General features: G+C 33.0%; 1 protein-coding gene across 1 annotated transcript in view; it reads left to right on the top strand.

Annotated features, from left to right (window-relative positions):
• LOC149419281 (putative RNA-binding protein 46) overlaps positions 1-15,162 on the top strand; it is a 234,177-nt gene that overhangs the window by 124,151 nt on the left and 94,864 nt on the right. The gene's annotated exons all lie outside the window — the stretch shown is intronic.

Here is a 15,162-nt window from a genome sequence, read left to right on the forward strand (position 1 = left end):
ATTTTTTTTTATTGAATAAATAGTTAATATATATCAAAGTCCTGCTAAGCCAATTGAATTAGCTTGTCAACAGGTGCTTAAAGTTTAGTTTCATATACATTTTTATATGTTATAATTTACATCTTATATCTACAGAATCAACAACTTTTTCATACAATGTTTCATACATATTAAAGTAAATATTTTTTTTCCGATAGCCAATTTTTCACCATATATTTAACCTTATTCATAGATTTACATTGCTTTATAGTGTCAGGTAATACATTAAATATCTTCGGTATGTTGTATTCAAACGTTCTCTGTCCGTATTTATTATTAAATTTCGGAACTATTAACCCGTCATTGCGCGTGAATCTAGTACTGTATTTATGTTCTAATTTTTCTTTATGCTGCGGGGTAAATATATATTGAACTATGATTTTTTGCCATAGTCTGCCTTAACAGGTAAAATTTTGGCACTCTGAAACAGCAATGGTGTATTATGTCTCTGTTTAAAAATATTAGGGACGACTAGTAATTTTACAATTGCGTTTTGTACAACTTGGACTTGTTTCAGATTGGTTATACTAGTATTTCCCCATATGGTTAATCCATATCTTATAATAGATTCTGCCATTGACATATACATTATTTTAAGTGTTTCAATTGATAGGAAAAAAATTAATGTGTACATTCTGCCAGCAATTGATCTGAGTCTTTTACAGGTTTTTTAATATGTTTGTCCCATTTGAAAAAGCAATCTACTGTAACACCAAGATAGACATATTCTGTAACTAATTCTAAGCTTTCACATTTACAATTAGTCGGGATATTTTTATGGATGCAATTAAAATTATGAGAAATAATATTAGGATTAAATTGAAATCTGGCATTAGGTGATCTTATATGCATAACTTTGGTTTTTTTAGCATTTATTAATAGTCCTGCATCATGTGACCATTTACAAAGTTGATTAAAGTCAATTTGCATGAGTTCAATTGCAATTTTTAGATCTTTATGTGATATGACCAATGCCGTATCATCTGCAAATACAAATAAAAATACAAATAACTAATTATTATGCATCAAGCTTCTTTCTTCGCCATGCAAACTTTAAACTTCGTTATTTCGAATTAATTTTTGCCACAAAAGTCTTAATCGATAAGTTTTAATAATTTAACGGCCTTCTCACTAGCGATATGTTAAAATGTTGCAAAATCACAGACATAGGAATTAATAGACGAGAAGATAATGGCGAGGGGTAAAATCAACTGTTGAAGAACGAAGGGAGTAAGGCTGACTGTGATTCGTCAATAAATCAATCTGACAGTAAATAGGCATCTCGCATTATAATATCACCATTTAGTTCTTAAAAGTAAAATCTGCTTTTGAATGAATAGACATTTCTACGTGGGAGCGCAAATTACTCGCCACGTTATGAACTAATTTGCGAAGTCCAAATTCGGCAAAGTAAGGCAGCTTCTATTTTCAGAGTCGTAGTTAGTTTCAGAGTATTTAGTTAAGACACTTTTACAAATGTCTCATAATTTACTTACCCCAGTAAACAACGATGAGCACACTTGAGAATCGCTACATTGTGATGTGATAGTATATGTTTCTAAAATTGATCCATATAATACGGTGTGAATAAGCTTAAAATAAAGTAAAATAATGCTTACTTATGGAATGTAATACGACAATTGGGTTTATTCTCTTTTTCACATCTATTTTTACAAGTTTTCATATCACAAGTCAACATTTTGCCGTGTTATTTCGTAAAATGAACCGATGATGCCTCGACCATAGTTCGCACAAGAATGATGACGTCACGTTTTCAAATTTCACTTGAGGCCATATGCGAGCCCAGCCGGCTCAATGGAACCGGTATGGGGAGTGGGGATAATACGCTTTTAATCACTTAGGGCAGGTCTACTAATATTCATATGTCTATGTGCAAAATCAATGATTTGATAATTTTATGATGATTTCAAGTGGGTACTAAGGGTTTAATTGTTTAAAAAATATGTCTGTCTCGATTTTTAACTACAAAGCAAAAAATACCCTGTTCCGGAGCTGCAAAAACCTTCAAACTGTAATCTATACATTAGAGTTGAAATTTTTATATATATGTATGATGATATATAAGATGAGTCGTATCTAAGATTGAGATCGTTGTTTTTAAGAACTGTTTTCTGCCACATATTTATGTTAAGTATTCCGGTGATTTTGTTGATTTGTGAATTGCCCTCCCTATAATAAACTAGTGTTCTATTCTCCAGTAAACTAAAACAAAAGAAATAAGAGATGGCAAAAAACCAAGTACCTAAATATTTTATTCAATTCCCATGAGCTTATATTTTGACATTTATTAGAAATGTACATGTTACAAAAGCTACAGTACCCAAATTTGACATTTCCGCACAAAGTACTCTCAAGTCATAAAAACACGTCATTTCTCTAAAATCTAAAAACTCGGTAGATAAAACTGCCCAAAGAGTCTCTAAATTTCGGTTTGGTTTCCTAACATGTATTGTTGGGATTTCGGAAGAATAGAATGTGCTAACTGATTCTTATTTTCGTTTTGGTTAACTTCACTCTGAATATAACATAAACAGCGTCACTTTAGTGATTCGCAGATAGTTTTGATCGCCACTCTCCGCAACACATAGAATATCTAGAACAATGTGGAATTCATTTTTTAATTTTTAATTATTAACTTCATGTATTCTTTTACATTATATACTATCTTTTATGTTTTATATTCTTTACTTTTTTATTATTTTTATATTTCATACTTTTCATATATTCTTTCAAATTACTACATACTTCATTCTCTTACTCTTACTCGCACACATAAAATTTCATCAGTTGATTGTTTCCTTATTTGTTTACTTGTGTGCTTAGTGCTTACTTTGATTTTATGTATATATTTTTGGGGATCTGGTAGTGAGACAACGGAAGATAATGTTGTGTTGTGTCACAGCTTTTATTTTGAGTCAGTAGAGTTGCTCAGTTGGGTGATGACTCTGGACCGATGACGATGACACCAGGTGTAGGCGGCGATGACGGCGGTGGAATGATCGAGGCGGTGGTCAGTGAGTCGACACCGCGTTGGTGGAGACCAGACTCGTGGATGTGTTCAGCACTGGTGAAGACGTGGAGTCTTCCGTGTACTCCAGTGTGAACAAGGTAGCCGAAGGTGCGATGTACTTGGTCGGCAGATGTGCGAGAGATGCAGGCCGGCGATGATGCCGCGGGGCCGAGGCGGTATCAAAGTAACTGCGAAGGTGTCGCAGGGTCTAACCGCGTGAGGAGCGCTCGCCAGGGATGATAACCGGGACCAGGGCGCTGATGTGATCCCGAGGAGTACATAATGATTCGCAGCCCGTGCAGAGCCGGGTGTAGGTAGATAAGGTCCTGTTACGGCACGGTGAAGTAACAGCGGGGCGCGACGCGGGGGAACCGGCAGTCGGTGGTCGGCCGCTTCAGTATGCAGCAAGCGAGAGTGGTATATTTATGCAGCAAGCAGTTACAGTGCTCGCATGTTGGCCACTCGTAAAACTGCTAATTAATGACTGACTGAGAATTGGCGATCGTTCCAGAATATTCTCGTAGCATCGCTACATATTTTTTCTAAATTATATACCACTTATATTCTTTTAAATTCTAAACTCCTTATTTCCATTTACATTGCTTACTTTTTATTTATCTTTTAAATATTTCCTTGCATTTCTAATGTAATATATTCTTTTAAATAATAATTATTAATGTTATTTATACAAAATCGACTATTATAACACGGGCATGTGCCTAGCATGGTGGTTAACATAATCTCAATGCACTGAATAAAGAAAAAAGATTATTCTGAATTATTATTGTGGTTTTTCCAGAGTTATGTACGGAGTTTAAAGTGTAACGTAGGTGTTCATCCAAACATATTACATTAGTTTCTTCTTCATCCAAGCATAATTATAATTACTGTGATTAGTCTATTTTTCCCTTACATGTTTTCACATCGAACTTCAAATGGAGAGACCGTGTGATTTAGTAAGCATTTTAACACTAATTGTAAACAATAATTTATAAATACCTACTCAAATCTCCATTACTGCATTATACATTTTGTCCTCAAAATATTTAGATAGCTATTTGAAAAACGTTAATTATTTTGAAAGTTCGATCAAAGCTCGACCTATATAGACTCCTCAAATGAACAGTCCATCTACGGTTCCTCCCCCCGTTTGTCTAGTGACAGGGTTGTTAATGATCCCATCGCGGCGGCCTGACATGCTTTAATGAATGTGTTGGTGGAGCGCAGGTCCACTCTGAAGCCTTCTGCTTTCCTGTCCTGGTACCACCCACCTACAGAGAGATGATATCTTCATTACTGGAACTTGTGAGGTTGTTCACAAGTCTTTTGAAAGTACAATGAAATCAAAATCGTTCAATCATACCATCATAAAAAAATTAGAAACAAGTAATTTTAAGCTCAGAATTCCCATTGATTACATTAATTATGTCAGTTTGATGAATCAATTGCATCTAATAACACTGTCTGACAGGAGAATTATTTCAGACCTGGGTGTGATACACAGAGTCATTAACAACTTAATTGATAGTCCTACCATTGTTGCCACTATTAAATTCCATGTACCGACTAGGAATACAAGACAAAATATAACATTCTACTGCAATACATACACGACCAACTATCAGACACACTCACTGACCAATAGGATGCATGATCTGGGCAACAAGTATGGGGTTAAGTATGTTATTTATTGACTCCATTTATAGAATTAAACATAATCTATACCAACACTTAATCCTACTCATAATCATAATCTATATGTAGTGTTGTTGTAATTTCTTTTTTACTTTATGTTACTCTTACGTTTTACTAATATTGCTTCATATTTAGTTTTTTTTTATCACAATTTTACAATTGTGTATTTTGTACCTACTTTACAATGGATTACATCTATTTACTGTCAGTATCTCCTGTATAATACATATATTCTCCTATGTACACTGCATCATGTATCACTTTTATGTAACAGCCTTTTAAGACGTATATATATACACGGTGTCCGGAAACTCGTAGTACAAGCGGGGAACTGGAGAATCTACACCACATGGGGAACCCAAAAAAACATAAAGTTTTTTTTTTTGAGCATTTTCAAAAAAAAAAAAAAACCAAAAAAAATATTTTTCGGCTATTTTAGGGTTAAAGTTTTTTCTGGTGTTTAGGGTTGAATAACAGATGTTTTAACCCTGCAGAGCAGAAATATTTTATGATTACACCGGGTTAAATGAAGGGTGATTTCAAAATAATGCTTCAAATCCGAGTTTCTTCATTTGTTTTACTTTCAAATAGTTTTAATTAGTTGGGTACTTTGATCTTCAGTAATAATTTATAAGAATTTGATTAAAAAAAAAAAAAAAAAAAAAAAAATCAACTTCAAACTCGATTTACTCGATAACGAAAGCTCAAATAAAAAAAAATTATACTACAAAATCGACTCCAAATGTGATGTAGATTCACCAGTTTCCCGCTTGTACTACGAGTTTCCGGACACCCTGTATATAATAATGCTATCCTAACCTGCTTTGTATTTTTCATGGGGACATAGTTTTCTGTACATTCACTTCACTTCACTATTCGTAGCCAGTGGAACTATGGCATCCCCAATTAGGGTATGTTGTAAAGTTAAAGGAGTTGTGGAGGGAAAGTAGATGGGGAAGATGAGGGTGGGTAATAGCTGGCTATTCATAACTGGTCACTAAAAATGGCTATTGTCATTTCAAGCAAAGTTTCATTTCTTTCTTTCACCATAGCGGTACTGAGAGTATCTACCTCCGTTTGATATCTATCTACCCTCATTATCCACTTGGGTTATTTTACACATGATTCAAAGATATTGATCATGCAGTATTTATCATTTTTTGCGCTATGTTCTATCTTACTCTCAGTATCGCCCTCGTGACCTGCTACCATTAAAAATCGAAAAGTTGCTTGAAATAGCATTAGCCATGTTTGGTGATCAAATCTCAATAGTCAAATAGCCATTCTTTTTCCCATCTCCTTCCCTGCCCCACTCCCTGATAACGTTCCCCGATTGAGGTTGCCAAAATCAAACTAATATCAACCATAATATTTTCTCTTCCCACATAATCCTACTTACATTGTTCAAAAACCGCCATTTTATTGCACGTAACTGCTATCGCAATTCATTTACAAAACACGCAAAGAAAACTGCATTTGCCATAAAAACCGACGTTGTAACAGTTCGTGACCAAACAATAAAAACATAAAGAGAGCAACCCTTAACTTACTACCCCGATGTCAGCCGTTCATTGTATCGGCACACAGTGGCTTAAATTTGAGCGCTGGCGCGACATTGACCCCAGATCGGCATGTTCCCGAAATGAATTTTTTTTTACTATGTGTTCTCAATTAATCACTGACATTAAAAAAAACCATTGAAAATAACATCCAAAGCTTACTTACTCGGTAATTACGCACAGAACTGAGATGTTTGGGCGCACAACTATGCTGTTGTATCTATGCAAGTTTGAAGGCGTGCGAAATCAGGTTGTTTGTGAACTTTTTGTACAAAAAAATTATTTTTAAAAATCACTTTCGATATTCTTTAAGATACGTGCTTTATTTAAATAACTGAAACAATATATTTTTTTCATAAATTATAACTGTTGCCTTGGTTCAAAGTTTACCTTTTTTTCCAATTTAAAAAAAACATCAATGATGCCAAATGGTCGAACGCCGAGAGCGATGTCGCGCCAAATCATCACAATTGGCCACTGTGCGGCATCTTAAACGTCAACAATATGAAAGCATTTTCCATTCGCGATTCAATCTTCGTCCGCCTCTAATGAAAAGTAAACCAACTTAAAATCTCGAAGGGACTAAGTACTAAATTAAGTGCTCCGAAATTAGACGTGTCTTCCTCCAACCTTCGGTACCTAGAAATAATAATAATTATGTTTGTATCTCAGGCAATATTTAATTTATGGATGCAGCTTGCCGATGAAATCGTTTTAAATGTAGGTATATACAAATTTTAATGTTTCTGCATCTCACCTTAAAAAAACTCTCATCTTAAATACTCATCTTAAAAAAATTATCTATGTGACTAGGAAAGTATTTGATTTGGCGCGGCTGATGCGAACGTGATCGAGCGGCACCCAAGATTTACAACTCGGGTTTTAAATGTGGCTTATTCTTCATTTCATGGACATATCCAAGACGAAATATCTTCACTTCATCCAGATTGTAAAAAAAAAATATTTTCACTATTTTTTTACTCGGACTCCCGAAAAAAAATGCATAAAAAATTTAAATAATGAAGGTATATTTTTATGTTGACGAATAAATTTTCTACATAAATTGAAATGTGCAATTTTCAATTTACTGCCAAAACGACATGTTTGTTTTCATTCGTGAATTCGGCGTTTACGTAACGCGGGTGACGTTGGTGACAGCCGTCTTACCAGATATTGGCCTTTTCCGTGTCACAATGATGTTGTAGCCAGTTGGAACCCTTTCGGAACGTACGGTTTTAGATCGTTTTAAAACCAATAATTATGATTAAAAATATTATGAAGACAAATTTTTAGTACGATAATCATGATCGAAAAAATAAATTTTAAACGTATAACGTTATTCAAAGTTTGTGAAAATACAATCTCGGTGGAGGCGGAGCAACGATCTCCCGTCATTTAGTGGATAAGTACTTATTAACCTTTCACCAAAATTAAAAATTTTGTTGCTCTTAGTTTGCGAAGAAAGTAACAAATGTCCAAAAAGTTTTTATTAAATATAATTAAAAAGTTATTTATCTCAAAACTAGCTTTTTGGAGATACAGCATATTGCCATTCCACGGACGTTGAATTATAAGACTTAACTCACGAAGTCATCTCCATTAGAAAGCAAAAATGAAATGTGTATAAAAAATGAGAACTGTCATTTTGCTTGTTCCATGTTTTCCAATTGTTCAGTCCAAATTTTCAAAAATCACACCTTTTTATACGAAAATTAAATTAATTTATAACCTACAAGTCGATTGCAAAATATATAATACTGTGAACGCATTGCAAAAAAAAACATATTATATAAATAAATAAAGAAAATTCTTTTCTCAGTAGTCGAGTAATTAATTTAATCGGAATTTCTCACAGTTTCATCTACCTTCAACGATTTCAATATCCCACAAAACCTCGTAGAAAGTTTTTAGTAAATATGTTGTTAATTGTCCCTTAAATCATGTGACATATTTATTATCCCTTATATCATGTGACATATTTATTGTCCCTTATATCACGTGACATATTTATTGTCCCTTATATCACGTGACATATTTATTGTCCCGTATATCATGTGACATATTTATTGTCCCTTATATCATGTGACATATTTATTGTCCCTTATATCATGTGACATATTTATTGTCCCGTATATCATGTGACATATTTATTGTCCCTTATATCATGTGACATATTTATTGTTCCTTATATCATGTGACATATTTATTAAATATTTCATCGTTGTTTGAGCATATTTATTTTATTTCCATTGAAAGCGCCCTCTAGGAAATGCTGACCCTAGTAGACTTAATTAATACATTTATAATTTTCGCATCATTTGGTTTTTCATTCTTTTTGATTGCAAACATTAAGATCAACTGAATTAGTCGTTTGTGTTATTTTATCTTGACTTTGTTTTCTTTTGTTAGAATTATTCTTAGCTTTTTTCTTTGCATGTTAAATTTATACATTGTTCTCCGTTCTTCTGTTGCCCTTTCCTGTTTTAGGTTGGATGTCATCATCAGAATATCAGACTGGTTGCTTGGAATTTAAGAACATATCTAAGTTTATAGCCAAATGATAAAAGTTTTTTTTTTCTGAATTTATGACTTGCGCCATCTTGTGTTGCTCATAATAAAGTCGGTACCTACTCCTATTATTTTTTATCATAATATTATCGTGCGACATGTATTATATTTGTAAAAGCCTCACGGGCGTTCAATAAACGATTAAACAAATAAATATAATGTTTTTGGTGCTAAATCTTTATAAAAAAAAATGAAAATGTTCGTTTGTTCAAAATCTTAAATCTCCGAAAGTTCATCAATGATTGCTTTGAAATTTTGACTAAGCGTGTGTTTTATATAGCAATATTATATAGATGTTACCTGTGACAGGTAAAATATGCTTTTAAAAAAAGTAACGCCATCTGTTGTACGTAAAAGCAACACGCGCTATTGTTTCTCTACGCGTGGCTGGTTACAGCTAATTGTAAATATTAATATTCAGGTCGCTGGGATTATTGTGATAGGAAATACAAAACACTTTATGTCAAATGGTACAATTAAGCAAAAATGTAAAAAAATTGGCCAATTCCAATGTTTTTCACCAAACATCGAGCGGTATGCATGTTGTATGTACATAATTGTTAAATCATATTATTAAATTGGAATTTACCTGTAGGTAGGTATGTGTTATTTGAAACGTAATGGAACACGACGTTTCTGAAATTTCATATTACTTTTTCTTCCTTGTGTGGAATTCGTGTTAAATTTCATCAGCCCGCAAACATCTGAAGTTCTGCGGCGTACGTGGATTCCGTGGAAAATTTTCACCGAGTTCTTCCACTCTCCCACAAGAATAGCGATAATATTTCTGTAGAAAAGTTGACTTCTTGACAAATTTTTGTGCGAGTTTATATCTGTCGTTGGTTATCTCTCAAGGTACCCACTATTGGTCACTGAGATATCAAATAATAACCCATCAATCGGTTTTGTCAATAATAAAACCAGACAGGAAACATATTTCATATTAAAAAATGAGCTCCAGTTTTTACATCAGTCAAAAATACAGCGTGCCACCGAGAATAGAGGGTGGTTCATATTTAATATTACATTTAATAACATCGCGTTTCGCCGCTAAATTTAAAGACAAAGGTTTTTTTTGTATTTTTTTATCATTTTTTTTTTAAAAACATTATACACGGTGTCCGGAAACTCGTAGTACAAGCGGGAAACTGGAGAATCTACACCACATGGGGAACCCAAAAAAACATAAAGTTTTTTGATTTGAGCATTTTCAAAAAAAAAAAAAAAAAAACAAAAAAAAAAAAATTCTGGCTATTTTAGGGTTAAAGTTTTTTCTGGTGTTTAGGGTTGAATAACAGATGTTTTAACCCTGCAGAGCAGAAATATTTTATGATTACACCGGGTTAAATGAAGGGTGATTTCAAAATAATGCTTCAAATCCGAGTTTCTTCATTTGTTTTACTTTCAAATAGTTTTAATTAGTTGGGTACTTTGATCTTCAGTAATAATTTATAAGAATTTGATTAAAAAAAAAAAAAAAAAAAAAAAAAAAAAAAAATCAACTTCAAACTCGATTTACTCGATAACGAAAGCTCAAATAAAAAAAATATATACTACAAAATCGACTCCAAATGTGATGTAGATTCGCCAGTTTCCCGCTTGTACTACGAGTTTCCGGACACCCTTTATAAGCGATCGGTTTGACAAAGAGTTCGTAAAACGTATCATCCCGATGTGTTATACATTGATATATATATAATATATACAATGTATGAAGGTAATAATTTCACCAAAGTAGCCGTCTAATTTAAAATTTTTATTTTTTATTTTATAAATTTTGAAAGATTACAGTCTTAGTGATATTATCAACTTCTATACTAGGCTCATGCCCGTATTATGGTAGTCGTACATGATTTATGTAATAAAATAATATTTTGTAGAATAAATAATAAAACGAAATGAGAAAAGGACATGTAATGGTTAAACAGAAAGAAAACATATTAATATAGAAATCATATTAGTAATAAAAATAAAGATTAAACTGAAAGAGATATTTTAAAGAAAATAAACACGGTAAAATAAATTCACCCGGTCAGTTGGTTGCTATCAATACTCGTACCAACAACTTAACCTCAAGGCGAAGCTTAGTGCCAAATCACTATTTTGATTAATCTTTATAACGAATCGGTGTGCATTATGAATACCAAAAATGTGCTTTAGATAAAATGAAGGTTTTCCTATCGGTTCGCTTGAGTAGAATACAAATAAAAAATGGATTACACAATACAAAATATAAATGTAAACTACAATTTTTTTTTCAATAGAAATGTATGAACGCATAAAGGAAACAACTTTAAAAAATACAGTATTGTAGCTAAGATTATCTGTGACAGTTTCACTTTATTAACTTTTTTGCTTTCTTATAAAATTATTTACAAAATAAGTAAAAACCAGTTTTTGCTTGAAATCGAACATTTCTAGACTCCGTTTGTCAAGTGATTTTAATGCCTATTACCTGCGATATAAGGTATACCAAGAATATACATATTTTTGGCTTGTAGCTTCCTCTTAAGATGAATTATTTGTTTGCGCCCGTACATTTCAATTCATACCACATATTTTGGTGTGAGAAATGGATTTTGATTTCTAATCATTATTTTTGATGTAAATTTATCTTTATTTTAATGTTGTTTTTTGTTTAAATGTATAAATTCGCATATTTTAAAATGGGGGCCTCAGCACGGGTGAACAACCCAGTGAGGCCAACGTTTCTGAATTGAAATGTAAAGTACTGTAGAGTAATGTATCAATAAATAAATCAATAAATAAATAAATAAATATGCAATATGAATGTGAATAAATAGTTGTGTCTATATACAAACCCAATTCTTTCAAGAAAGACATACATTCAGGGTGTATCGGCAAGTACCCGACAAACTTTAACCAGCTATTCCTCAGCACATTTGGAGTAAAAAATGTTATGGGCGCTTTGCTGTCCGGTAACATTTTTTTTTCCATTAAAAACAAAAAATAAATAAAAAATCCACACTCCGTCACTGTCATTTGCATTGTATCTCGTGTTCAGCAGCTGTTATTAGCAAGTGTGTCAAAAAGTGTCCTCGCTCTTTCGTACACACTAAATAATAATAGTTAAAAATTAGACGAATGGTGCCGTGCCATTTCGTTGTGATTGTAAAAGCGCGCCAACGTAGGTACGTACGTACATTATTCAACGAAACTCGAACAAAATATTGCCAGACGGGTTTTCAAACTTTGACAAAGGATAAAACATTGGCGACATGTGGTGAAAATAAGAATAGTAATTTTTTTACTACAAAAAATGTTACCGGACAGCAAAGTGCCCATAACATTTTTTACTCCAAATGTGCTAAGGAATAGCTGGTTAAAGTTTTTCGGGTACGTGCCGATACAACCTGTATACAAAATTGCATTGAATCACCGTTACAATATTTTATTTGTATGCGTTTCTTGAAAGTATAAAGTTTTTATGCGCAAAAAACAGTGCATCTTAATGTTTTAAACTTGCGAAAAGTGCTTTTTCCGAAAATATTAAAATTAACGCCATCTATGAACGCGTAGATTATATCGTTTGTTACGTTTAATTTTAATATTTAAAAGATTATCTTGCAAAAAGGTTTTTTCCTAAATGTTAGCGCCATCTATGAAGAGCAGATTATGAATTCTTTTAACGAGCTCAATTGACCTGAATAATAAATCCATACCTGCACACATCATTCTCTAAGACGACACGTACTCTACTAGGTAGAGTTAACTATAAAAAAACAAAACTCATGTTTTATATCTTTTATTATTCTTATCGATTCATACCATAGATCGATAAACATAGCTTTTCAGTCGATGTGGTCGCATCTATAGGAATTGGGGATACCAGCGCAAATAAATCCCTGGACTGGATTTAACCAATTCAAAATTATATGAATATTTAAATGGAGATAGGTTGTAAATTATGATTGGTGTTTTGCAATCATAATTTTAACGAAGCATTAAAATGCATCATCGTGAAAATTAAAGCTAATACAATAATAATTTTATTAAAGCAAATTATATTAGCATTATTTTATTTTCCGCGAAGTTGACATTACAACTTCAACTAGCGGCAACTTGTCCATACCGATTATGTAATGAATATTCTAATCGATCTCGCCGGAAGTCTATTATCAAGTAAAAGATGCGTAAAACAAAATTTGTCTGCAAGTATATGTTAATGTGTAGAGAATATTAAATAATATTAAACATTTAAATGATTTTGGAACGGAGACTTTATTGTAGGAAAAGTAAAAAAATAATATTTATAGAAAGCGACATGGTGAGTTGCCTGCGACTATATACGAACGATAAATATTTGAAGCTTGAAAAGAATTTTGGTTGAGCCTAAAACTTCTTTAAGACTTCGCTCAGATCACGTGCTGCTCGTTCAAGGCCGTGCGTCAATTGTATAGGCTGTCCGTGGTTCATCATTCGATAGGTAGCGGCTCCAGCCACTGATTAGTTGGTTTATAATTTGCGTAACCAGTACGAGATCTACGATATTTTGCGTTTATAGATAGGGATGTCGTTATAGGTTTGAGCGAGAAAGTATTCGTAGTCGCGTGGTTTGATCCCGTTACAAATGTTGATTAAATTACTATCAATGGGCCTTACCCTTATAATATTATTTATAGTAAATATAATTTTATTAGTGTTGTTACGCACCAGCGTTACTATTTTCAGTCACTCTCGGCTTTAAAATATACGATTTGTCTGTTTTCGCCAAATGTAACTAACTAGTTTTTCATAGATATTTTTTCAAATATACATAATTACTATGAAAAAAGTTCAAATACACGATGTACTCGAAGCAAAAACAAAAACTTACTACAAATAGCGATAACACATACTACGTTTGGTCAACGAAACTTTAAATACTTTGCGACAAGACTCTACAACAGGGGTGTCAAACTGGATATTCTTAAGGGCCGTTTATAACATTTGGCGTGTGTAAGCGGGCCGGACTCAATATTTAAAAAAAAAACCCATACTTAATTGTTAAAATCTTTATTTAGTTAGAAACCTATTTATTATAAATTCAGTAAGTTAAAAAGAAGGGTAACAAGGTAAATTATCTTGAGCCGGACACCTGACTTCTCTTGTTTTTGACAAGTTCACTGATGTCGGGTGTCATATTCGTCGTAGTTACTTTTAGAATCGATTTGAGATTTTCATCCGTAAGCCGTGAGCGATGTTTGTTTTTATTTATTTTCATAACGGAAAACATCTGCTCGCATAAATACGTACTACCAAACATACACAGGATACGTGCCGCATGATTTCTTATACTTGGATAGTTATTCAAACTCTTGAAATATTGTGTATAAAATGTAGTAACATTAACTTCCTTAAATTTATCCTTTACAATGCTGTCGCATTGGAGATCTATCAATTCCATTTGCAAATGAATTGGTGCCAGTGCAGCATCAAAAGTGGAATGGATTGTTGAAAAGTGGGAATTCCATTTTATGCATTTTGCGAAAATCTTCAAAACGACTGTTAAATTCTGTGATCAGATTCAGCAAAAGTTGAGAATACTCATCCAATTTTGTCTGGTTCACTGTGCCAAATGATTTCACGTGAGGGAAATGATCGAGTGTTTGGTTTTTTATGTGAATTTTCCACAGTCTTAATTTTTTTTCGAAGGCTTGTAAATGCGAATACATTTGAGTGATGATCAAGTCTTTAACTTTATATTGAGGTCATTCATGTGTTTTGTCATATCTACCAAAAATGCACAATCAAGCCACCAGTCGTTGTCATAATCAATTGGCTTGCCTTTTTCTAACATGAAAGCTTGAATAGGGTCACGTAACTCAAAAAATCTTTCCAAAACTGCCCCTCGACTGAGCCAACGAACTTCCGTGAAATAAGGTACATCGGAATACTTTTCGTCCAAATCTTGTAAAAATTGCCTGAACTGCCTGTGATTTAGACCTCTGCTCCTTATAAAATTTACTATTTTAATTACCGATTGCATGACATGGTCCATTTTTAAATATTTGGATGCGAGTGATTCCTGGTGAATGATGCAGTGAATTCCCACAAAATTTTCTGATATTTTCTGTTTTAATTTAGTCACAACACCCGAATGTTTGCCAACCATGGCAGGAGCGCCATCCGTAGTTATGCTGCAAAATTTATTCCAGCCGAGTTCATATTCTACTATTAAATGCTCAATAGCAGAATAAATATCATTTGCTGTAGTGGTGCCTGTCAATGGAACGCACTTCAATAGTTCTTCACATATTTCAAAGTTAC

Source organism: Hesperophylax consimilis, chromosome 12 (genome assembly GCF_061612785.1).
Source record: "Hesperophylax consimilis isolate HC1 chromosome 12, BYU_Hcon_1.0, whole genome shotgun sequence".
Taxonomy (NCBI): domain Eukaryota; kingdom Metazoa; phylum Arthropoda; class Insecta; order Trichoptera; family Limnephilidae; genus Hesperophylax; species Hesperophylax consimilis.